At 45.6% G+C, this 25,170-nt stretch overlaps 13 non-coding genes across 13 annotated transcripts; all 13 read left to right on the top strand.

The window, feature by feature from the left end:
* Positions 1–984: 984 nt before the first annotated feature.
* Positions 985–1,056, top strand: TRNAG-UCC (transfer RNA glycine (anticodon UCC)). The gene has a single exon. It is a non-coding gene; the product is annotated as a tRNA-Gly (tRNA).
* Positions 1,057–2,566: 1,510 nt separating this feature from the next.
* On the top strand, positions 2,567–2,638 carry TRNAG-UCC (transfer RNA glycine (anticodon UCC)). The gene has a single exon. It is a non-coding gene; the product is annotated as a tRNA-Gly (tRNA).
* A 1,521-nt stretch (positions 2,639–4,159) lies between these two features.
* Positions 4,160–4,231, top strand: TRNAG-UCC (transfer RNA glycine (anticodon UCC)). Its single transcript has one exon. It is a non-coding gene; the product is annotated as a tRNA-Gly (tRNA).
* A 1,503-nt stretch (positions 4,232–5,734) lies between these two features.
* On the top strand, positions 5,735–5,806 carry TRNAG-UCC (transfer RNA glycine (anticodon UCC)). Its single transcript has one exon. It is a non-coding gene; the product is annotated as a tRNA-Gly (tRNA).
* A 1,510-nt stretch (positions 5,807–7,316) lies between these two features.
* TRNAG-UCC (transfer RNA glycine (anticodon UCC)) lies at positions 7,317–7,388 on the top strand. Its single transcript has one exon. It is a non-coding gene; the product is annotated as a tRNA-Gly (tRNA).
* A 1,510-nt stretch (positions 7,389–8,898) lies between these two features.
* Positions 8,899–8,970, top strand: TRNAG-UCC (transfer RNA glycine (anticodon UCC)). Its single transcript has one exon. It is a non-coding gene; the product is annotated as a tRNA-Gly (tRNA).
* A 1,521-nt stretch (positions 8,971–10,491) lies between these two features.
* On the top strand, positions 10,492–10,563 carry TRNAG-UCC (transfer RNA glycine (anticodon UCC)). The gene has a single exon. It is a non-coding gene; the product is annotated as a tRNA-Gly (tRNA).
* Positions 10,564–12,063: 1,500 nt separating this feature from the next.
* TRNAG-UCC (transfer RNA glycine (anticodon UCC)) lies at positions 12,064–12,135 on the top strand. Its single transcript has one exon. It is a non-coding gene; the product is annotated as a tRNA-Gly (tRNA).
* Positions 12,136–13,645: 1,510 nt separating this feature from the next.
* TRNAG-UCC (transfer RNA glycine (anticodon UCC)) lies at positions 13,646–13,717 on the top strand. Its single transcript has one exon. It is a non-coding gene; the product is annotated as a tRNA-Gly (tRNA).
* A 1,510-nt stretch (positions 13,718–15,227) lies between these two features.
* Positions 15,228–15,299, top strand: TRNAG-UCC (transfer RNA glycine (anticodon UCC)). Its single transcript has one exon. It is a non-coding gene; the product is annotated as a tRNA-Gly (tRNA).
* A 1,522-nt stretch (positions 15,300–16,821) lies between these two features.
* On the top strand, positions 16,822–16,893 carry TRNAG-UCC (transfer RNA glycine (anticodon UCC)). The gene has a single exon. It is a non-coding gene; the product is annotated as a tRNA-Gly (tRNA).
* Positions 16,894–18,392: 1,499 nt separating this feature from the next.
* On the top strand, positions 18,393–18,464 carry TRNAG-UCC (transfer RNA glycine (anticodon UCC)). The gene has a single exon. It is a non-coding gene; the product is annotated as a tRNA-Gly (tRNA).
* Positions 18,465–21,567: 3,103 nt separating this feature from the next.
* Positions 21,568–21,639, top strand: TRNAG-UCC (transfer RNA glycine (anticodon UCC)). The gene has a single exon. It is a non-coding gene; the product is annotated as a tRNA-Gly (tRNA).
* The last annotated feature ends 3,531 nt before the right edge of the window (positions 21,640–25,170 follow it).

The following is a 25,170-nucleotide window of genomic DNA, read 5'->3' on the forward strand; positions in this document are numbered from 1 at the left end:
GTTTCCTGTCCAGCGTCCTCTCACGTCCAGAACGCTCCCAAACGCTCAAAAGCCTCACACCGGGCAAGCCCTCACCGGGTAGATCTCTGGCTCCCAGGTAAAGCCAAATCCTGAGTATGCTAGTGCTAGGATCACAGAGAAAGGACAGGGACAGAGAGCTGCTGTCTTGGTAAAGGCCTGAAACGGCTAATTCCTAAGAGGGTCTGCACTTTCAGTTATGACTGAATGTGAGTGGGGAAGATGAAGATTTTCTGTACCCAGCATACCTTGCGATGTGCTTAGGCAAATGAGGAGAGAGCCCCACCAATCCCTTGCCACTCCGCTGAAAGCTCCTCCTCTGCATAAATAGAGCACTTTCACAAGGGAGCAGAGTGGCGCAGCGGAAGCGTGCTGGGCCCATAACCCAGAGGTCGATGGATCGAAACCATCCTCTGCTAATATTGCTTGATTTTTCTTCCTAGGACTAATCTGTCATTTCCACCCTGCCAGCAAGGAAAAGCGCAGGCTTGTGCTAGCTATGTGAGAAAAGACTTCTCAACTATCTGTCTCTGCTGTAAATCAAGAGAGTGATCGTCAAAGGATCAACCCTATACTTTGAAAGTAAAGATACCCAATTAGAAGCATAAATGACAGGTGGGACCTTCACACGTTTTTCGGGGCATGCTTTGAATTTCATTCTTCCCTTTTTGTTCTGCTTTTATCCATCTCCTATGCATTTCATGGAATTTACTCCCTTTCTCTTCGCTGCTTTGCTTCCGATGCTGCCCATATGCTCATTTCCACTATTTGTACTGCTGCTTTCCATTTCTTCTCTTCTGCACAGCTTTGTCCTTGGTTTCAATCCCCAGTTCTTTACCCTCTGCAAGACAATTTCTACTGCTTTTCATGTTGGAATCCACACCAAATGCACCATTGGAACGGGTGCAAGATTGCCACTGCACTCGGCGTTGTAACATCTGGAACCTAGAGGACACACATCAGAGGGCGTTGGTGGTATAGTGGTGAGCATAGCTGCCTTCCAAGCAGTTGACCCGGGTTCGATTCCCGGCCAACGCAGTGCAAATATTTATATATTCTCCAAGCAGGATATATTTTAATGCAACATGTCACAAAACTGAAATATCAGAAACAGAATAATCAGCCGTTATATAAAAAAATAAACAAACACGTAGGTAGACATCTCGATCGCCTCATCTGCTACATTCATTGTCCCAATATATGCTATTTTCCATAAAGCACTCAGCACTCACATGTGCTGATAATAAATATTTTGCTGGGGGCAGGCAATGAAAGGGCTGAGCCCCGACCAGACATTATAACCCCAGCATCCCTATTTTAAAAAGCATTTATAGGCGATATCTAGCCTCTGAAAATAATAGGCAAGATCCACCGATAAATCTGGCAAAAGTCCCCAAGATTTTGTGCATACTTGTGCTCTCACCTGAATGCAGCGCCACCTTGTAACCATCGGATGTAACTGCGGCTCAGAAAAATGTTTTATCAGAGGGCAAGTTGAGAGGACTCCAAGTGCCAGATTTCCACGGAAAGAGCCTCTCACTGCAGCTGGAAGGTTGGATACTTCAAATTGGCATAGTTTCCTGTCCAGCGTCCTCTCACGTCCCGAACGCTCCCAAACGCTCAAAAGCCTCGCCCTCACCGGGTAGATCTCTGGCTCCCAGGTGAAGCCAAATCCTGAGTATGCTAGTGCTAGGATCACAGAGAAAGGACAGGGACAGAGAGCTGCTGTCTTGGTAAAGGCCTGAAACGGCTAATTCCTAAGAGGGTCTGCACTTTCAGTTATGACTGAATGTGAGTGGGGAAGATGAAGATTTTCTGTACCCAGCATACCTTGCGATGTGCTTAGGCAAATGAGGAGAGAGCCCCACCAATCCCTTGCCACTCCGCTGAAAGCTCCTCCTCTGCATAAAGAGAGCACCTTCACAAGGGAGCAGAGTGGCGCAGCGTAAGCGTGCTGGGCCCATAACCCAGAGGTCGATGGATCGAAACCATCCTCTGCTAATATTGCTTGATTTTTCTTCCTAGGACTAATCTGTCATTTCCACCCTGCCAGCAAGGAAAAGCGCAGGCTTGTGCTAGCTATGTGAGAAAAGACTTCTCAACTATCTGTCTCTGCTGTAAATCAAGAGAGTGATCGTCAAAGGATCAACCCTATACTTTGAAAGTAAAGGTACCCAATTAGAAGCATAAATGACAGGTGGGACCTTCACACGTGTTTCGGGGCATGCTTTGAATTTCATTCTTCCCTTTTTGTTCTGCTTTTATCAATCTCCTATGCATTTCATGGAATTTACTCCCTTTCTCTTCGCTGCATTGCTTCCGATGCTGCCCATATGCTCATTTCCACTATTTGTACTGCTGCTTTCCATTTCTTCTCTTCTGCACAGCTTTATCCTTGGTTTCAATCCCCAGTTCTTTACCCTCTGCAAGACAATTTCTACTGCTTTTCATGTTGGTATCCACACCAAATGCACCATTGGAACGGGTGCAAGATTGCCACTGCACTCGGCGTTGTAACATCTGGAACCTAGAGGACACACATCAGAGGGCGTTGGTGGTATAGTGGTGAGCATAGCTGCCTTCCAAGCAGTTGACCCGGGTTCGATTCCCGGCCAACGCAGTGCAAATATTTATATATTCTCCAAGCAGGATATATTTTAATGCAACATGTCACAAAACTGAAATATCAGAAACAGAATAATCAGCCGTTATATAAAAAAATAAACAAACACGTAGGTAGACATCTCGATCGCCTCATCTGCTACATTCATTGTCCCAATATATGCTATTTTCCATAAAGCACTCAGCACTCACATGTGCTGATAATAAATATTTTGCTGGGGGCAGGCAATGAAAGGGCTGAGCCCCGACCAGACATTATAACCCCAGCATCCCTATTTTAAAAAGCATTTATAGGCGATATCTAGCCTCTGAAAATAATAGGCAAGATCCACCGATAAATCTGGCAAAAGTCCCCAAGATTTTGTGCATACTTGTGCTCTCACCTGAATGCAGCGCCACCTTGTAACCATCGGATGTAACTGCGGCTCAGAAAAATGTTTTATCAGAGGGCAAGTTGAGAGGACTCCAAGTGCCAGATTTCCACGGAAAGAGCCTCTCACTGCAGCTGGAAGGTTGGATACTTCAAATTGGCATAGTTTCCTGTCCAGCGTCCTCTCACGTCCCGAACGCTCCCAAACGCTCAAAAGCCTCACACCGGGCAAGCCCTCACCGGGTAGATCTCTGGCTCCCAGGTAAAGCCAAATCCTGAGTATGCTAGTGCTAGGATCACAGAGAAAGGACAGGGACAGAGAGCTGCTGTCTTGGTAAAGGCCTGAAACGGCTAATTCCTAAGAGGGTCTGCACTTTCAGTTATAACTGAATGTGAGTGGGGAAGATGAAGATTTTCTGTACCCAGCATACCTTGCGATGTGCTTAGGCAAATGAGGAGAGAGCCCCACCAATCCCTTGCCACTCCGCTGAAAGCTCCTCCTCTGCATAAAGAGAGCACTTTCACAAGGGAGCAGAGTGGCGCAGCGGAAGCGTGCTGGGCCCATAACCCAGAGGTCGATGGATCGAAACCATCCTCTGCTAATATTGCTTGATTTTTCTTCCTAGGACTAATCTGTCATTTCCACCCTGCCAGCAAGGAAAAGCGCAGGCTTGTGCTAGCTATGTGAGAAAAGACTTCTCAACTATCTGTCTCTGCTGTAAATCAAGAGAGTGATCGTCAAAGGATCAACCCTATACTTTGAAAGTAAATATACCCAATTAGAAGCATAAATGACAGGTGGGACCTTCACACGTTTTTCGGGGCATGCTTTGAATTTCATTCTTCCCTTTTTGTTCTGCTTTTATCAATCTTCTATGCATTTCATGGAATTTACTCCCTTTCTCTTCGCTGCTTTGCTTCCGATGCTGCCCATATGCTCATTTCCACTATTTGTACTGCTGCTTTCCATTTCTTCTCTTCTGCACAGCTTTGTCCTTGGTTTCAATCCCCAGTTCTTTACCCTCTGCAAGACAATTTCTACTGCTTTTCATGTTGGAATCCACACCAAATGCACCATTGGAACGGGTGCAAGATTGCCACTGCACTTGGCGTTGTAACATCTGGAACCTAGAGGACACACTTCAGAGGGCGTTGGTGGTATAGTGGTGAGCATAGCTGCCTTCCAAGCAGTTGACCCGGGTTCGATTCCCGGCCAACGCAGTGCAAATATTTATATATTCTCCAAGCAGGATATATTTTAATGCAACATGTCACAAAACTGAAATATCAGAAACAGAATAATCAGCCGTTATATAAAAAAATAAACAAACACGTAGGTAGACATCTCGATCGCCTCATCTGCTACATTCATTGTCCCAATATATGCTATTTTCCATAAAGCACTCACATGTGCTGATAATAAATATTTTGCTGGGGGCAGGCAATGAAAGGGCTGAGCCCCGACCAGACATTATAACCCCAGCATCCCTATTTTAAAAAGCATTTATAGGCGATATCTAGCCTCTGAAAATAATAGGCAAGATCCACCGATAAATCTGGCAAAAGTCCCCAAGATTTTGTGCATACTTGTGCTCTCACCTGAATGCAGCGCCACCTTGTAACCATCGGATGTAACTGCGGCTCAGAAAAATGTTTTATCAGAGGGCAAGTTGAGAGGACTCCAAGTGCCAGATTTCCACGGAAAGAGCCTCTCACTGCAGCTGGAAGGTTGGATACTTCAAATTGGCATAGTTTCCTGTCCAGCGTCCTCTCACGTCCCGAACGCTCCCAAACGCTCAAAAGCCTCGCCCTCACCGGGTAGATCTCTGGCTCCCAGGTGAAGCCAAATCCTGAGTATGCTAGTGCTAGGATCACAGAGAAAGGACAGGGACAGAGAGCTGCTGTCTTGGTAAAGGCCTGAAACGGCTAATTCCTAAGAGGGTCTGCACTTTCAGTTATGACTGAATGTAAGTGGGGAAGATGAAGATTTTCTGTACCCAGCATACCTTGCGATGTGCTTAGGCAAATGAGGAGAGAGCCCCACCAATCCCTTGCCACTCCGCTGAAAGCTCCTCCTCTGCATAAAGAGAGCACTTTCACAAGGGAGCAGAGTGGCGCAGCGGAAGCGTGCTGGGCCCATAACCCAGAGGTCGATGGATCGAAACCATCCTCTGCTAATATTGCTTGATTTTTCTTCCTAGGACTAATCTGTCATTTCCACCCTGCCAGCAAGGAAAAGCGCAGGCTTGTGCTAGCTATGTGAGAAAAGACTTCTCAACTATCTGTCTCTGCTGTAAATCAAGAGAGTGATCGTCAAAGGATCAACCCTATACTTTGAAAGTAAAGGTACCCAATTAGAAGCATAAATGACAGGTGGGACCTTCACACGTTTTTCGGGGCATGCTTTGAATTTCATTCTTCCCTTTTTGTTCTGCTTTTATCAATCTCCTATGCATTTCATGGAATTTACTCCCTTTCTCTTCGCTGCTTTGCTTCCGATGCTGCCCATATGCTCATTTCCACTATTTGTACTGCTGCTTTCCATTTCTTCTCTTCTGCACAGCTTTATCCTTGGTTTCAATCCCCAGTTCTTTACCCTCTGCAAGACAATTTCTACTGCTTTTCATGTTGGTATCCACACCAAATGCACCATTGGAACGGGTGCAAGATTGCCACTGCACTCGGCGTTGTAACATCTGGAACCTAGAGGACACACATCAGAGGGCGTTGGTGGTATAGTGGTGAGCATAGCTGCCTTCCAAGCAGTTGACCCGGGTTCGATTCCCGGCCAACGCAGTGCAAATATTTATATATTCTCCAAGCAGGATATATTTTAATGCAACATGTCACAAAACTGAAATATCAGAAACAGAATAATCAGCCGTTATATAAAAAAATAAACAAACACGTAGGTAGACATCTCGATCGCCTCATCTGCTACATTCATTGTCCCAATATATGCTATTTTCCATAAAGCACTCAGCACTCACATGTGCTGATAATAAATATTTTGCTGGGGGCAGGCAATGAAAGGGCTGAGCCCCGACCAGACATTATAACCCCAGCATCCCTATTTTAAAAAGCATTTATAGGCGATATCTAGCCTCTGAAAATAATAGGCAAGATCCACCGATAAATCTGGCAAAAGTCCTCAAGATTTTGTGCATACTTGTGCTCTCACCTGAATGCAGCGCCACCTTGTAACCATCGGATCTAACTGCGGCTCAGAAAAATGTTTTATCAGAGGGCAAGTTGAGAGGACTCCAAGTGCCAGATTTCCACGGAAAGAGCCTCTCACTGCAGCTGGAAGGTTGGATACTTCAAATTGGCATAGTTTCCTGTCCAGCGTCCTCTCACGTCCCGAACGCTCCCAAACGCTCAAAAGCCTCGCCCTCACCGGGTAGATCTCTGGCTCCCAGGTAAAGCCAAATCCTGAGTATGCTAGTGCTAGGATCACAGAGAAAGGACAGGGACAGAGAGCTGCTGTCTTGGTAAAGGCCTGAAACGGCTAATTCCTAAGAGGGTCTGCACTTTCAGTTATGACTGAATGTGAGTGGGGAAGATGAAGATTTTCTGTACCCAGCATACCTTGCGATGTGCTTAGGCAAATGAGGAGAGAGCCCCACCAATCCCTTGCCACTCCGCTGAAAGCTCCTCCTCTGCATAAAGAGAGCACTTTCACAAGGGAGCAGAGTGGCGCAGCGGAAGCGTGCTGGGCCCATAACCCAGAGGTCGATGGATCGAAACCATTCTCTGCTAATATTGCTTGATTTTTCTTCCTAGGACTAATCTGTCATTTCCACCCTGCCAGCAAGGAAAAGCGCAGGCTTGTGCTAGCTATGTGAGAAAAGACTTCTCAACTATCTGTCTCTGCTGTAAATCAAGAGAGTGATCGTCAAAGGATCAACCCTATACTTTGAAAGTAAAGATACCCAATTAGAAGCATAAATGACAGGTGGGACCTTCACACGTTTTTCGGGGCATGCTTTGAATTTCATTCTTCCCTTTTTGTTCTGCTTTTATCAATCTTCTATGCATTTCGTGGAATTTACTCCCTTTCTCTTCGCTGCTTTGCTTCCGATGCTGCCCATATGCTCATTTCCACTATTTGTACTGCTGCTTTCCATTTCTTCTCTTCTGCACAGCTTTGTCCTTGGTTTCAATCCCCAGTTCTTTACCCTCTGCAAGACAATTTCTACTGCTTTTCATGTTGGAATCCACACCAAATGCACCATTGGAACGGGTGCAAGATTGCCACTGCACTTGGCGTTGTAACATCTGGAACCTAGAGGACACACTTCAGAGGGCGTTGGTGGTATAGTGGTGAGCATAGCTGCCTTCCAAGCAGTTGACCCGGGTTCGATTCCCGGCCAACGCAGTGCAAATATTTATATATTCTCCAAGCAGGATATATTTTAATGCAACATGTCACAAAACTGAAATATCAGAAACAGAATAATCAGCCGTTATATAAAAAAATAAACAAACACGTAGGTAGACATCTCGATCGCCTCATCTGCTACATTCATTGTCCCAATATATGCTATTTTCCATAAAGCACTCAGCACTCACATGTGCTGATAATAAATATTTTGCTGGGGGCAGGCAATGAAAGGGCTGAGCCCCGACCAGACATTATAACCCCAGCATCCCTATTTTAAAAAGCATTTATAGGCGATATCTAGCCTCTGAAAATAATAGGCAAGATCCACCGATAAATCTGGCAAAAGTCCCCAAGATTTTGTGCATACTTGTGCTCTCACCTGAATGCAGCGCCACCTTGTAACCATCGGATGTAACTGCGGCTCAGAAAAATGTTTTATCAGAGGGCAAGTTGAGAGGACTCCAAGTGCCAGATTTCCACGGAAAGAGCCTCTCACTGCAGCTGGAAGGTTGGATACTTCAAATTGGCATAGTTTCCTGTCCAGCGTCCTCTCACGTCCCGAACGCTCCCAAACGCTCAAAAGCCTCGCCCTCACCGGGTAGATCTCTGGCTCCCAGGTAAAGCCAAATCCTGAGTATGCTAGTGCTAGGATCACAGAGAAAGGACAGGGACAGAGAGCTGCTGTCTTGGTAAAGGCCTGAAACGGCTAATTCCTAAGAGGGTCTGCACTTTCAGTTATGACTGAATGTGAGTGGGGAAGATGAAGATTTTCTGTACCCAGCATACCTTGCGATGTGCTTAGGCAAATGAGGAGAGAGCCCCACCAATCCCTTGCCACTCCACTGAAAGCTCCTCCTCTGCATAAAGAGAGCACTTTCACAAGGGAGCAGAGTGGCGCAGCGGAAGCGTGCTGGGCCCATAACCCAGAGGTCGATGGATCGAAACCATCCTCTGCTAATATTGCTTGATTTTTCTTCCTAGGACTAATCTGTCATTTCCACCCTGCCAGCAAGGAAAAGCGCAGGCTTGTGCTAGCTATGTGAGAAAAGACTTCTCAACTATCTGTCTCTGCTGTAAATCAAGAGAGTGATCGTCAAAGGATCAACCCTATACTTTGAAAGTAAAGATACCCAATTAGAAGCATAAATGACAGGTGGGACCTTCACACGTTTTTCGGGGCATGCTTTGAATTTCATTCTTCCCTTTTTGTTCTGCTTTTATCAATCTCCTATGCATTTCATGGAATTTACTCCCTTTCTCTTCGCTGCTTTGCTTCCGATGCTGCCCATATGCTCATTTCCACTATTTGTACTGCTGCTTTCCATTTCTTCTCTTCTGCACAGCTTTGTCCTTGGTTTCAATCCCCAGTTCTTTACCCTCTGCAAGACAATTTCTACTGCTTTTCATGTTGGAATCCACACCAAATGCACCATTGGAACGGGTGCAAGATTGCCACTGCACTCGGCGTTGTAACATCTGGAACCTAGAGGACACACATCAGAGGGCGTTGGTGGTATAGTGGTGAGCATAGCTGCCTTCCAAGCAGTTGACCCGGGTTCGATTCCCGGCCAACGCAGTGCAAATATTTATATATTCTCCAAGCAGGATATATTTTAATGCAACATGTCACAAAACTGAAATATCAGAAACAGAATAATCAGCCGTTATATAAAAAAATAAACAAACACGTAGGTAGACATCTCGATTGCCTCATCTGCTACATTCATTGTCCCAATATATGCTATTTTCCATAAAGCACTCAGCACTCACATGTGCTGATAATAAATATTTTGCTGGGGGCAGGCAATGAAAGGGCTGAGCCCCGACCAGACATTATAACCCCAGCATCCCTATTTTAAAAAGCATTTATAGGCGATATCTAGCCTCTGAAAATAATAGGCAAGATCCACCGATAAATCTGGCAAAAGTCCCCAAGATTTTGTGCATACTTGTGCTCTCACCTGAATGCAGCGCCACCTTGTAACCATCGGATGTAACTGCGGCTCAGAAAAATGTTTTATCAGAGGGCAAGTTGAGAGGACTCCAAGTGCCAGATTTCCACGGAAAGAGCCTCTCACTGCAGCTGGAAGGTTGGATACTTCAAATTGGCATAGTTTCCTGTCCAGCGTCCTCTCACGTCCCGAACGCTCCCAAACTCTCAAAAGCCTCACACCGGGCAAGCCCTCACCGGGTAGATCTCTGGCTCCCAGGTGAAGCCAAATCCTGAGTATGCTAGTGCTAGGATCACAGAGAAAGGACAGGGACAGAGAGCTGCTGTCTTGGTAAAGGCCTGAAACGGCTAATTCCTAAGAGGGTCTGCACTTTCAGTTATGACTGAATGTGAGTGGGGAAGATGAAGATTTTCTGTACCCAGCATACCTTGCGATGTGCTTAGGCAAATGAGGAGAGAGCCCCACCAATCCCTTGCCACTCCGCTGAAAGCTCCTCCTCTGCATAAAGAGAGCACTTTCACAAGGGAGCAGAGTGGCGCAGCGTAAGCGTGCTGGGCCCATAACCCAGAGGTCGATGGATCGAAACCATCCTCTGCTAATATTGCTTGATTTTTCTTCCTAGGACTAATCTGTCATTTCCACCCTGCCAGCAAGGAAAAGCGCAGGCTTGTGCTAGATATGTGAGAAAAGACTTCTCAACTATCTGTCTCTGCTGTAAATCAAGAGAGTGATCGTCAAAGGATCAACCCTATACTGTGAAAGTAAAGATACCCAATTAGAAGCATAAATGACAGGTGGGACCTTCACACGTTTTTCGGGGCATGCTTTGAATTTCATTCTTCCCTTTTTGTTCTGCTTTTATCAATCTCCTATGCATTTCATGGAATTTACTCCCTTTCTCTTCGCTGCTTTGCTTCCGATGCTGCCCATATGCTCATTTCCACTATTTGTACTGCTGCTTTCCATTTCTTCTCTTCTGCACAGCTTTGTCCTTGGTTTCAATCCCCAGTTCTTTACCCTCTGCAAGACTATTTCTACTGCTTTTCATGTTGGAATCCACACCAAATGCACCATTGGAACGGGTGCAAGATTGCCACTGCACTCGGCGTTGTAACATCTGGAACGTAGAAGACACACATCAGAGGGCGTTGGTGGTATAGTGGTGAGCATAGCTGCCTTCCAAGCAGTTGACCCGGGTTCGATTCCCGGCCAACGCAGTGCAAATATTTATATATTCTCCAAGCAGGATATATTTTAATGCAACATGTCACAAAACTGAAATATCAGAAACAGAATAATCAGCCGTTATATAAAAAAATAAACAAACACGTAGGTAGACATCTCGATCGCCTCATCTGCTACATTCATTGTCCCAATATATGCTATTTTCCATAAAGCACTCAGCACTCACATGTGCTGATAATAAATATTTTGCTGGGGGCAGGCAATGAAAGGGCTGAGCCCCGACCAGACATTATAACCCCAGCATCCCTATTTTAAAAAGCATTTATAGGCGATATCTAGCCTCTGAAAATAATAGGCAAGATCCACCGATAAATCTGGCAAAAGTCCCCAAGATTTTGTGCATACTTGTGCTCTCACCTGAATGCAGCGCCACCTTGTAACCATCGGATGTAACTGCGGCTCAGAAAAATGTTTTATCAGAGGGCAAGTTGAGAGGACTCCAAGTGCCAGATTTCCACGGAAAGAGACTCTCACTGCAGCAGGAAGGTTGGATACTTCAAATTGGCATAGTTTCCTGTCCAGCGTCCTCAACGCTCCCAAACGCTCAAAAGCCTCGCCCTCACCGGGTAGATCTCTGGCTCCCAGGTAAAGCCAAATCCTGAGTATGCTAGTGCTAGGATCACAGAGAAAGGACAGGGACAGAGAGCTGCTGTCTTGGTAAAGGCCTGAAACGGCTAATTCCTAAGAGGGTCTGCACTTTCAGTTATGACTGAATGTGAGTGGGGAAGATGAAGATTTTCTGTACCCAGCATACCTTGCGATGTGCTTAGGCAAATGAGGAGAGAGCCCCACCAATCCCTTGCCACTCCGCTGAAAGCTCCTCCTCTGCATAAAGAGAGCACTTTCACAAGGGAGCAGAGTGGCGCAGCAGAAGCGTGCTGGGCCCATAACCCAGAGGTCGATGGATCGAAACCATCCTCTGCTAATATTGCTTGATTTTTCTTCCTAGGACTAATCTGTCATTTCCACCCTGCCAGCAAGGAAAAGCGCAGGCTTGTGCTAGCTATGTGAGAAAAGACTTCTCAACTATCTGTCTCTGCTGTAAATCAAGAGAGTGATCGTCAAAGGATCAACCCTATACTTTGAAAGTAAAGATACCCAATTAGAAGCATAAATGACAGGTGGGACCTTCACACGTTTTTCGGGGCATGCTTTGAATTTCATTCTTCCCTTTTTGTTCTGCTTTTATCAATCTCCTATGCATTTCATGGAATTTACTCCCTTTCTCTTCGCTGCTTTGCTTCCGATGCTGCCCATATGCTCATTTCCACTATTTGTACTGCTGCTTTCCATTTCTTCTCTTCTGCACAGCTTTGTCCTTGGTTTCAATCCCCAGTTCTTTACCCTCTGCAAGACTATTTCTACTGCTTTTCATGTTGGAATCCACACCAAATGCACCATTGGAACGGGTGCAAGATTGCCACTGCACTCGGCGTTGTAACATCTGGAACCTAGAGGACACACATCAGAGGGCGTTGGTGGTATAGTGGTGAGCATAGCTGCCTTCCAAGCAGTTGACCCGGGTTCGATTCCCGGCCAACGCAGTGCAAATATTTATATATTCTCCAAGCAGGATATATTTTAATGCAACATGTCACAAAACTGAAATATCAGAAACAGAATAATCAGCCGTTATATAAAAAAATAAACAAACACGTAGGTAGACATCTCGATCGCCTCATCTGCTACATTCATTGTCCCAATATATGCTATTTTCCATAAAGCACTCAGCACTCACATGTGCTGATAATAAATATTTTGCTGGGGGCAGGCAATGAAAGGGCTGAGCCCCGACCAGACATTATAACCCCAGCATCCCTATTTTAAAAAGCATTTATAGGCGATATCTAGCCTCTGAAAATAATAGGCAAGATCCACCGATAAATCTGGCAAAAGTCCCCAAGATTTTGTGCATACTTGTGCTCTCACCTGAATGCAGCGCCACCTTGTAACCATCGGATGTAACTGCGGCTCAGAAAAATGTTTTATCAGAGGGCAAGTTGAGAGGACTCCAAGTGCCAGATTTCCACGGAAAGAGCCTCTCACTGCAGCTGGAAGGTTGGATACTTCAAATTGGCATAGTTTCCTGTCCAGCGTCCTCTCACGTCCCGAACGCTCCCAAACGCTCAAAAGCCTCGCCCTCACCGGGTAGATCTCTGGCTCCCAGGTAAAGCCAAATCCTGAGTATGCTAGTGCTAGGATCACAGAGAAAGGACAGGGACAGAGAGCTGCTGTCTTGGTAAAGGCCTGAAACGGCTAATTCCTAAGAGGGTCTGCACTTTCAGTTATGACTGAATGTGAGTGGGGAAGATGAAGATTTTCTGTACCCAGCATACCTTGCGATGTGCTTAGGCAAATGAGGAGAGAGCCCCACCAATCCCTTGCCACTCCGCTGAAAGCTCCTCCTCTGCATAAAGAGAGCACTTTCACAAGGGAGCAGAGTGGCGCAGCGGAAGCGTGCTGGGCCCATAACCCAGTGGTCGATGGATCGAAACCATCCTCTGCTAATATTGCTTGATTTTTCTTCCTAGGACTAATCTGTCATTTCCACCCTGCCAGCAAGGAAAAGCGCAGGCTTGTGCTAGCTATGTGAGAAAAGACTTCTCAACTATCTGTCTCTGCTGTAAATCAAGAGAGTGATCGTCAAAGGATCAACCCTATACTTTGAAAGTAAAGATACCCAATTAGAAGCATAAATGACAGGTGGGACCTTCACACGTTTTTCGGGGCATGCTTTGAATTTCATTCTTCCCTTTTTGTTCTGCTTTTATCAATCTCCTATGCATTTCATGGAATTTACTCCCTTTCTCTTCGCTGCTTTGCTTCCGATGCTGCCCATATGCTCATTTCCACTATTTGTACTGCTGCTTTCCATTTCTTCTCTTCTGCACAGCTTTGTCCTTGGTTTCAATCCCCAGTTCTTTACCCTCTGCAAGACAATTTCTACTGCTTTTCATGTTGGAATCCACACCAAATGCACCATTGGAACGGGTGCAAGATTGCCACTGCACTCGGCGTTGTAACATCTGGAACCTAGAGGACACACATCAGAGGGCGTTGGTGGTATAGTGGTGAGCATAGCTGCCTTCCAAGCAGTTGACCCGGGTTCGATTCCCGGCCAACGCAGTGCAAATATTTATATATTCTCCAAGCAGGATATATTTTAATGCAACATGTCACAAAACTGAAATATCAGAAACAGAATAATCAGCCGTTATATAAAAAAATAAACAAACACGTAGGTAGACATCTCGATCGCCTCATCTGCTACATTCATTGTCCCAATATATGCTATTTTCCATAAAGCACTCAGCACTCACATGTGCTGATAATAAATATTTTGCTGGGGGCAGGCAATGAAAGGGCTGAGCCCCGACCAGACATTATAACCCCAGCATCCCTATTTTAAAAAGCATTTATAGGCGATATCTAGCCTCTGAAAATAATAGGCAAGATCCACCGATAAATCTGGCAAAAGTCCCCAAGATTTTGTGCATACTTGTGCTCTCACCTGAATGCAGCGCCACCTTGTAACCATCGGATGTAACTGCGGCTCAGAAAAATGTTTTATCAGAGGGCAAGTTGAGAGGACTCCAAGTGCCAGATTTCCACGGAAAGAGCCTCTCACTGCAGCTGGAAGGTTGGATACTTCAAATTGGCATAGTTTCCTGTCCAGCGTCCTCTCACGTCCCGAACGCTCCCAAACGCTCAAAAGCCTCGCCCTCACCGGGTAGATCTCTGGCTCCCAGGTGAAGCCAAATCCTGAGTATGCTAGTGCTAGGATCACAGAGAAAGGACAGGGACAGAGAGCTGCTGTCTTGGTAAAGGCCTGAAACGGCTAATTCCTAAGAGGGTCTGCACTTTCAGTTATGACTGAATGTGAGTGGGGAAGATGAAGATTTTCTGTACCCAGCATACCTTGCGATGTGCTTAGGCAAATGAGGAGAGAGCCCCACCAATCCCTTGCCACTCCGCTGAAAGCTCCTCCTCTGCATAAAGAGAGCACTTTCACAAGGGAGCAGAGTGGCGCAGCGGAAGCGTGCTGGGCCCATAACCCAGAGGTCGATGGATCGAAACCATCCTCTGCTAATATTGCTTGATTTTTCTTCCTAGGACTAATCTGTCATTTCCACCCTGCCAGCAAGGAAAAGCGCAGGCTTGTGCTAGCTATGTGAGAAAAGACTTCTCAACTATCTGTCTCTGCTGTAAATCAAGAGAGTGATCGTCAAAGGATCAACCCTATACTTTGAAAGTAAAGGTACCCAATTAGAAGCATAAATGACAGGTGGGACCTTCACACGTTTTTCGGGGCATGCTTTGAATTTCATTCTTCCCTTTTTGTTCTGCTTTTATCAATCTCCTATGCATTTCATGGAATTTACTCCCTTTCTCTTCGCTGCTTTGCTTCCGATGCTGCCCATATGCACATTTCCACTATTTGTACTGCTGCTTTCCATTTCTTCTCTTCTGCACAGCTTTATCCTTGGTTTCAATCCCCAGTTCTTTACCCTCTGCAAGACAATTTCTACTGCTTTTCATGTTGGTATCCACACCAAATGCACCATTGGAACCGGTGCAAGATTGCCACTGCACTCGGCGTTGTAACATCTGGAACCTAGAGGACACACATCAGAGGGCGTTGGTGGTATAGTGGTGAGCATAGCTGCCTTCCAAGCAGTTGACCTGGGTTCGATTCCCGGCCAACGCAGTGCAAATATTTATATATTCTCCAAGCAGGATATATTTTAATGCAACATGTCACAAAACTGAAATATCAGAAACAGAATAATCAGCCGTTATATAAAAAAATAATCAAACACATAGGTAGACATCTCGATCGCCTCATCTGCTACATTCATTGTCCCAATATATGCTATTTTCCATAAAGCACTCACCACTCACATGTGCTGATAATAAATATTTTGCTGGGGGCAGGCAATGAATGGGCTGAGCCCCGACCAGAAATTATAACCCCAGCATCCCTATGTTAAAAAGCATTTCTAGGCGATATCTAGCCTCTGAAAATAATAGGCAAGATCCACCGATAAATCTGGCAAAAGTCCCCAAGATTTTGTGCATACTTGTGTTCTCACCTGAATGCAGCGCCACCTTGTAACCATCGGATGTAACTGCGGCTCACAAAAATGTTTTATCAGAGGGCAAGTTGAGAGGACTCCAAGTGGCAGATTTCCACGGAAAGAGCCTCTCACTGCAGCAGGAAGGTTGGATACTTCAAATTGGCATAGTTTCCTGTCCAGTGTCCTCTCACATCCCGAACGCTCCCAAACGCTCAAAAGCCTCACACCGGGCAAGCCCTCACCGGGTAGATCTCTGGCTCCCAGGTAAAGCCAAATCCTGAGTATGCTAGTGCTAGGATCACAGAGAAAGGACAGGGACAGAGAGCTGCTGTCTTGGTAAAGGCCTGAAACGGCTAATTCCTAAGAGGGTCTGCACTTTCAGTTATGACTGACTGTGAGTGGGGAAGATGAAGATTTTCTGTACCCAGCATACCTTGCGATGTGCTTAGGCAAATGAGGAGAGAGCCCCACCAATCCCTTGCCACTCCGCTGAAAGCTCCTCCTCTGCATAAAGAGAGCACTTTCACAAGGGAGCAGAGTGGCGCAGCAGAAGCGTGCTGGGCCCATAACCCAGAGGTCGATGGATCGAAACCATCCTCTGCTAATATTGCTTGATTTTTCTTCCTAGGATTAATCTGTCATTTCCACCCTGCCAGCAAGGAAAAGCGCAGGCTTGTGCTAGCTATGTGAGAAAAGACTTCTCAACTATCTGTCTCTGCTGTAAATCAAGAGAGTGATCGTCAAAGGATCAACCCTATACTTTGAAAGTAAAGATACCCAATTAGAAGCATAAATGACAGGTGGGACCTTCACACGTTTTTCGGGGGCATGCTTTGAATTTAATTCTTCCCTTTTTGTTCTGCTTTTATCAATCTCCTATGCATTTCATGGAATTTACTCCCTTTCTCTTCGCTGCTTTGCTTCCGATGCTGCCCATATACTCATTTCCACTATTTGTACTGCTGCTTTCCATTTCTTCTCTTCTGCACAGCTTTATCCTTGGTTTCAATCCCCAGTTCTTTACCCTCTGCAAGACAATTTCTACAGCTTTTCATGTTGGTATCCACACCAAATGCACCATTGGAACCGGTGCAAGATTGCCACTGCACTCGGCATTGTAACATCTGGAACCTAGAGGACACACATCAGAGGGCGTTGGTGGTATAGTGGTGAGCATAGCTGCCTTCCAAGCAGTTGACCCGGGTTCGATTCCCGGCCAACGCAGTGCAAATATTTATATATTCTCCAAGCAGGATATATTTTAATGCAACATGTCACAAAACTGAAATATCAGAAACAGAACAATCAGCCGTTATATAAAAAAATAATCAAACACGTAGGTAGACATCTCGATCGCCTCATCTGCTACATTCATTGTCCCAATATATGCTATTTTCCATAAAGCACTCACCACTCACATGTGCTGATAATAAATATTTTGCTGGGGGCAGGCAATGAAAGGGCTGAGCCCCGACCAGAAATTATAACCCCAGCATCCCTATGTTAAAAAGCATTTCTAGGCGATATCTAGCCTCTGAAAATAATAGGCAAGATCCACCGATAAATCTGGCAAAAGTCCCCAAGATTTTGTGCATACTTGTGTTCTCACCTGAATGCAGCGCCACCTTGTAACCATCGGATGTAACTGCGGCTCAGAAAAATGTTTTATCAGAGGGCAAGTTGAGAGGACTCCAAGTGGCAGATTTCCACGGAAAGAGCCTCTCACTGCAGCAGGAAGGTTGGATACTTCAAATTGGCATAGTTTCCTGTCCAGCGTCCTGAACGCTCCCAAACGCTCAAAAGCCTCCCCTCACCGGGTAGATATCTGGCTCCCAGGTAAAGCCAAATCCTGAGTATGCTAGTGCTAGGATCACAGAGAAAGGACAGGGACAGAGAGCTGCTGTCTTGGTAAAGGCCTGAAACGGCTAATTCCTAAGAGGGTCTGCACTTTCAGTTATGACTGACTGTGAGTGGGGAAGATGAAGATTTTCTGTACCCAGCATACCTTGCGATGTGCTTAGGCAAATGATGAGAGAGCCCCACCAATCCCTTGCCACTCCGCTGAAAGCTCCTCCTCTGCATAAAGAGAGCACTTTCACAAGGGAGCAGAGTGGCGCAGCGGAAGCATGCTGGGCCCATAACCCAGAGGTCGATGGATCGAAACCATCCTCTGCTAATATTGCTTGATTTTTCTTCCTAGGACTAATCTGGCATTTCCACCCTGCCAGCAAGGAAAAGCGCAGGCTTGTGCTAGCTATGTGAGAAAAGACTTCTCAACTATCTGTCTCTGCTGTAAATCAAGAGAGTGATCGTCAAAGGATCAACCCTATACTTTGAAAGTAAAGATACCCAATTAGAAGCATAAATGACAGGTGGGACCTTCACACGTTTTTCGGGGCATGCTTTGAATTTAATTCTTCCCTTTTTGTTCTGCTTTTATCAATCTCCTATGCATTTCATGGAATTTACTCCCTTTCTCTTCGCTGCTTTGCTTCCGATGCTGCCCATATGCTCATTTCCACTATTTGTACTGCTGCTTTCCATTTCTTCTCTTCTGCACAGCTTTATCCTTGGTTTCAATCCCCAGTTCTTTACCCTCTGCAAGACAATTTCTACTGCTTTTCATGTTGGTATCCACACCAAATGCACCATTGGAACCGGTGCAAGATTGCCACTGCACTCGGCGTTGTAACATTTGGAACCTAGAGGACACACATCAGAGGGCGTTGGTGGTATAGTGGTGAGCATAGCTGCCTTCCAAGCAGTTGACCCGGGTTCGATTCCCGGCCAACGCAGTGCAAATATTTATATATTCTCCAAGCAGGATATATTTTAATGCAACATGTCACAAAACTGAAATATCAGAAACAGAATAATCAGCCGTTATATAAAAAAATAATCAAACACGTAGGTAGACATCTCGATCGCCTCATCTGCTACATTCATTGTCCCAATATATGCTATTTTCCATAAAGCACTCACCACTCACATGTGCTGATAATAAATATTTTGCTGGGGGCAGGCAATGAAAGGGCTGAGCCCCGACCAGACATTATAACCCCAGCATCCCTATGTTAAAAAGCATTTCTAGGCGATATCTAGCCTCTGAAAATAATAGGCAAGATCCACCGATAAATCTGGCAAAAGTCCCCAAGATTTTGTGCATACTTGTGTTCTCACCTGAATGCAGCGCCACCTTGTAACCATCGGATGTAACTGCGGCTCAGAAAAATGTTTTATCAGAGGGCAAGTTGAGAGGACTCCAAGTGGCAGATTTCCACGGAAAGAGCCTCTCACTGCAGCAGGAAGGTTGGATACTTGAAATTGGCATAGTTTCCTGTCCAGCGTCCTCTCACGTCCCGAACGCTCCCAAACGCTCAAAAGCCTCACACCGGGCAAGCCCTCATCGGGTAGATCTCTGGCTCCCAGGTAAAGCCAAATCCTGAGTATGCTAGTGCTAGGATCACAGAGAAAGGACAGGGACAGAGAGCTGCTGTCTTGGTAAAGGCCTGAAACGGCTAATTCCTAAGAGGGTCTGCACTTTCAGTTATGACTGACTGTGAGTGGGGAAGATGAAGATTTTCTGTACCCAGCATACCTTGCGATGTGCTTAGGCAAATGAGGAGAGAGCCCCACCAATCCCTTGCCACTCCGCTGAAAGCTCCTCCTCTGCATAAAGAGAGCACTTTCACAAGGGAGCAGAGTGGCGCAGCGGAAGCGTGCTGGGCCCATAACCCAGAGGTCGATGGATCGAAACCATCCTCTGCTAATATTGCTTGATTTTTCTTCCTAGGACTAATCTGTCATTTCCACCCTGCCAGCAAGGAAAAGCGCAGGCTTGTGCTAGCTATGTGAGAAAAGACTTCTCAACTATCTGTCTCTGCTGTAAATCAAGAGAGTGATCGTCAAAGGATCAACCCTATACTTTGAAAGTAAAGATACCCAATTAGAAGCATAAATGACAGGTGGGACCTTCACACGTTTTTCGGGGCATGCTTTGAATTTCATTCTTCCCTTTTTGTTCTGCTTTTATCAATCTCCTATGCATTTCATGGAATTTACTCCCTTTCTCTTCGCTGCTTTGCTTCCGATGCTGCCCATATGCTCATTTCCACTATTTGTACTGCTGCTTTCCATTTCTTCTCTTCTGCACAGCTTTATCCTTGGTTTCAATCCCCAGTTCTTTACCCTCTGCAAGACAATTTCTACAGCTTTTCATGTTGGTATCCACACCAAATGCACCATTGGAACCGGTGCAAGATTGCCACTGCACTCGGCGTTGTAACATCTGGAACGTAGAGGAAACACATCAGAGGGCATTGGTGGTATAGTGGTGAGCATAGCTGCCTTCCAAGCAGTTGACCCGGGTTCGATTCCCGGCCAACGCAGTGCAAATATTTATATATTCTCCAAGCAGGATATATTTTAATGCAACATGTCACAAAACTGAAATATCAGAAACAGAATAATCAGCCGTTATATAAAAAAATAAACAAACACGTAGGTAGACATCTCGATCGCCTCATCTGCTACATTCATTGTCCCAATTTATGCTATTTTCCATAAAGCACTCACCACTCACATGTGCTGATAATAAATATTTTGCTGGGGGCAGGCAATGAAAGGGCTGAGCCCCGACCAGACATTATAAACCCAGCATCCCTATTTTAAAAAGCATTTCTAGGCGATATCTAGCCTCTGAAAATATTCGGCAAGATCCACCGATAAATCTGGCAAAAGTCCCCAAGATTTAGTGCATACTTGTGCTCTCACCTGAATGCAGCACCACCTTGTAACCATCGGATGTAACTGCGGCTCAGAAAAATGTTTTATCAGAGGGCAAGTTGAGAGGACTCCAAGTGGCAGATTTCCACGGAAAGAGCCTCTCACTGCAGCAGGAAGGTTGGATACTTCAAATTGGCATAGTTTCCTGTCCAGCGTCCTCTCACGTCCCGAACGCTCCCAAACGCTCAAAAGCCTCGCACTCACCGGGTAGATCTCTGGCTCCCAGGTAAAGCCAAATCCTGAGTATGCTAGTGCTAGGATCACAGAGAAAGGACAGGGACAGAGAGCTGCTGTCTTGGTAAAGGCCTGAAACGGCTAATTCCTAAGAGGGTCTGCACTTTCAGTTATGACTGACTGTGAGTGGGGAAGATGAAGATTTTCTGTACCCAGCATACCTTGCGATGTGCTTAGGCAAATGAGGAGAGAGCCCCTCCAATCCCTTGCCACTCCGCTGAAAGCTCCTCCTCTGCATAAAGAGAGCACTTTCACAAGGGAGCAGAGTGGCGCAGCAGAAGCGTGCTGGGCCATAACCCAGAGGTCGATGGATCGAAACCATCCTCTGCTAATATTGCTTGATTTTTCTTCCTAGGACTAATCTGTCATTTCCACCCTGCCAGCAAGGAAAAGCGCAGGCTTGTGCTAGCTATGTGAGAAAAGACTTCTCAACTATCTGTCTCTGCTGTAAATCAAGAGAGTGATCGTCAAAGGATCAACCCTATACTTTGAAAGTAAAGATACCCAATTAGAAGCATAAATGACAGGTGGGACCTTCACACGTTTTTCGGGGGCATGCTTTGAATTTAATTCTTCCCTTTTTGTTCTGCTTTTATCAATCTCCTATGCATTTCATGGAATTTACTCCCTTTCTCTTCGCTGCTTTGCTTCCGATGCTGCCCATATGCTCATTTCCACTATTTGTACTGCTGCTTTCCATTTCTTCTCTTCTGCACAGCTTTATCCTTGGTTTCAATCCCCAGTTCTTTACCCTCTGCAAGACAATTTCTACAGCTTTTCATGTTGGTATCCACACCAAATGCACCATTGGAACCGGTGCAAGATTGCCACTGCACTCGGCGTTGTAACATCTGGAACCTAGAGGACACACATCAGAGGGCGTTGGTGGTATAGTGGTGAGCATAGCTGCCTTCCAAGCAGTTGACCCGGGTTCGATTCCCGGCCAACGCAGTGCAAATATTTATATATTCTCCAAGCAGGATATATTTTAATGCAACATGTCACAAAACTGAAATATCAGAAACAGAACAATCAGCCGTTATATAAAAAAATAATCAAACACGTAGGTAGACATCTCGATCGCCTCATCTGCTACATTCATTGTCCCAATATATGCTATTTTCCATAAAGCACTCACCACTCACATGTGCTGATAATAAATGTTTTGCTGGGGGCAGGCAATGAAAGGGCTGAGCCCCGACCAGAAATTATAACCCCAGCATCCCTATGTTAAAAAGCATTTCTAGGCGATATCTAGCCTCTGAAAATAATAGGCAAGATCCACCGATAAATCTGGCAAAAGTCCCTAAGATTTTGTGCATACTTGTGCTCTCACCTGAATGCAGCGCCACCTTGTAACCATCGGATGTAACTGCGGCTCAGAAAAATGTTTTATCAGAGGGCAAGTTGAGAGGACTCCAAGTGGCAGATTTCCACGGAAAGAGCCTCTCACTGCAGCAGGAAGGTTGGATACTTGAAATTGGCATAGTTTCCTGTCTAGCGTCCTCTCACGTCCCGAACGCTCCCAAACGCTCAAAAGCCTCACACCGGGCAAGCCCTCATCGGGTAGATCTCTGGCTCCCAGGTAAAGCCAAATCCTGAGTATGCTAGTGCTAGGATCACAGAGAAAGGACAGGGACAGAGAGCTGCTGTCTTGGTAAAGGCCTGAAACGGCTAATTCCTAAGAGGGTCTGCACTTTCAGTTATGACTGACTGTGAGTGGGGAAGATGAAGATTTTCTGTACCCAGCATACCTTGCGATGTGCTTAGGCAAATGAGGAGAGAGCCCCACCAATCCCTTGCCACTCCGCTGAAAGCTCCTCCTCTGCATAAAGAGAGCACTTTCACAAGGGAGCAGAGTGGCGCAGCGGAAGCGTGCTGGGCCCATAACCCAGAGGTCGATGGATCGAAACCATCCTCTGCTAATATTGCTTGATTTTTCTTCCTAGGACTAATCTGTCATTTCCACCCTGCCAGCAAGGAAAAGCGCAGGCTTGTGCTAGCTATGTGAGAAAAGACTTCTCAACTATCTGTCTCTGCTGTAAATCAAGAGAGTGATCGTCAAAGGATCAACCCTATACTTTGAAAGTAAAGATACCCAATTAGAAGCATAAATGACAGGTGGGACCTTCACACGTTTTTCGGGGCATGCTTTGAATTTAATTCTTCCCTTTTTGTTCTGCTTTTATCAATCTCCTATGCATTTCATGGAATTTACTCCCTTTCTCTTCGCTGCTTTGCTTCCGATGCTGCCCATATGCTCATTTCCACTATTTGTACTGCTGCTTTCCATTTCTTCTCTTCTGCACAGCTTTATCCTTGGTTTCAATCCCCAGTTCTTTACCCTCTGCAAGACAATTTCTACAGCTTTTCATGTTGGTATCCACACCAAATGCACCATTGGAACCGGATCAAGATTGCCACTGCACTCGGCGTTGTAACATCTGGAACGTAGAGGAAACACATCAGAGGGCATTGGTGGTATAGTGGTGAGCATAGCTGCCTTCCAAGCAGTTGACCCGGGTTCGATTCCCGGCCAACGCAGTGCAAATATTTATATATTCTCCAAGCAGGATATATTTTAATGCAACATGTCACAAAACTGAAATATCAGAAACAGAATAATCAGCCGTTATATAAAAAAATAAACAAACACGTAGGTAGACATCTCGATCGCCTCATCTGCTACATTCATTGTCCCAATTTATGCTATTTTCCATAAAGCACTCACCACTCACATGTGCTGATAATAAATATTTTGCTGGGGGCAGGCAATGAAAGGGCTGAGCCCCGACCAGACATTATAAACCCAGCATCCCTATTTTAAAAAGCATTTCTAGGCGATATCTAGCCTCTGAAAATATTAGGCAAGATCCACCGATAAATCTGGCAAAAGTCCCCAAGATTTAGTGCATACTTGTGCTCTCACCTGAATGCAGCACCACCTTGTAACCATCGGATGTAACTGCGGCTCAGAAAAATGTTTTATCAGAGGGCAAGTTGAGAGGACTCCAAGTGGCAGATTTCCACGGAAAGAGCCTCTCGCTGCAGCAGGAAGGTTGGATACTTCAAATTGGCATAGTTTCCTGTCCAGCGTCCTCTCACGTCCCAAACGCTCAAAAGCCTCACACCGGGCAAGCCCTCACCGGGTAGATCTCTGGCTCCCAGGTAAAGCCAAATCCTGAGTATGCTAGTGCTAGGATCACAGAGAAAGGACAGGGACAGAGAGCTGCTGTCTTGGTAAAGGCCTGAAACGGCTAATTCCTAAGAGGGTCTGCACTTTCAGTTATGACTGACTGTGAGTGGGGAAGATGAAGATTTTCTGTACCCAGCATACCTTGCGATGTGCTTAGGCAAATGAGGAGAGAGCCCCACCAATCCCTTGCCACTCCGCTGAAAGCTCCTCCTCTGCATAAAGAGAGCACTTTCACAAGGGAGCAGAGTGGCGCAGCAGAAGCGTGCTGGGCCCATAACCCAGAGGTCGATGGATCGAAACCATCCTCTGCTAATATTGCTTGATTTTTCTTCCTAGGACTAATCTGTCATTTCCACCCTGCCAGCAAGGAAAAGGGCAGGCTTGTGCTAGCTATGTGAGAAAAGACTTCTCAACTATCTGTCTCTGCTGTAAATCAAGAGAGTGATCGTCAAAGGATCAACCCTATACTTTGAAAGTAAAGATACCCAATTAGAAGCATAAATGACAGGTGGGACCTTCAAACGTTTTTCGGGGCATGCTTTGAATTTCATTCTTCCCTTTTTGTTCTGCTTTTATCAATCTCCTATGCATTTCATGGAATTTACTCCCTTTCTCTTCGCTGCTTTGCTTCCGATGCTGCCCATATGCTCATTTCCACTATTTGTACTGCTGCTTTCCATTTCTTCTCTTCTGCACAGCTTTATCCTTGGTTTCAATCCCCAGTTCTTTACCCTCTGCAAGACAATTTCTACAGCTTTTCATGTTGGTATCCACACCAAATGCACCATTGGAACCGGTGCAAGATTGCCACTGCACTCGGCATTGTAACATCTGGAACCTAGAGGACACACATCAGAAGGCGTTGGTGGTATAGTGGTGAGCATAGCTGCCATCCAAGCAGTTGACCCGAGTTCGATTCCCGGCCAACGCAGTGCAAATATTTATATATTCTCCAAGCAGGATATATTTTAATGCAACATGTCACAAAACTGAAATATCAGAAACAGAACAATCAGCCGTTATATAAAAAAGTAATCAAACACGTAGGTAGACATCTCGATCGCCTCATCTGCTACATTCATTGTCCCAATATATGCTATTTTCCATAAAGCACTCACCACTCACATGTGCTGATAATAAATATTTTGCTGGGGGCAGGCAATGAAAGGGCTGAGCCCCGACCAGAAATTATAACCCCAGCATCCCTATGTTAAAAAGCATTTCTAGGCGATATCTAGCCTCTGAAAATAATAGGCAAGATCCACCGATAAATCTGGCAAAAGTCC

Source organism: Triturus cristatus, chromosome 11, assembly GCF_964204655.1.
Source record: "Triturus cristatus chromosome 11, aTriCri1.1, whole genome shotgun sequence".
NCBI lineage: Eukaryota > Metazoa > Chordata > Amphibia > Caudata > Salamandridae > Triturus > Triturus cristatus.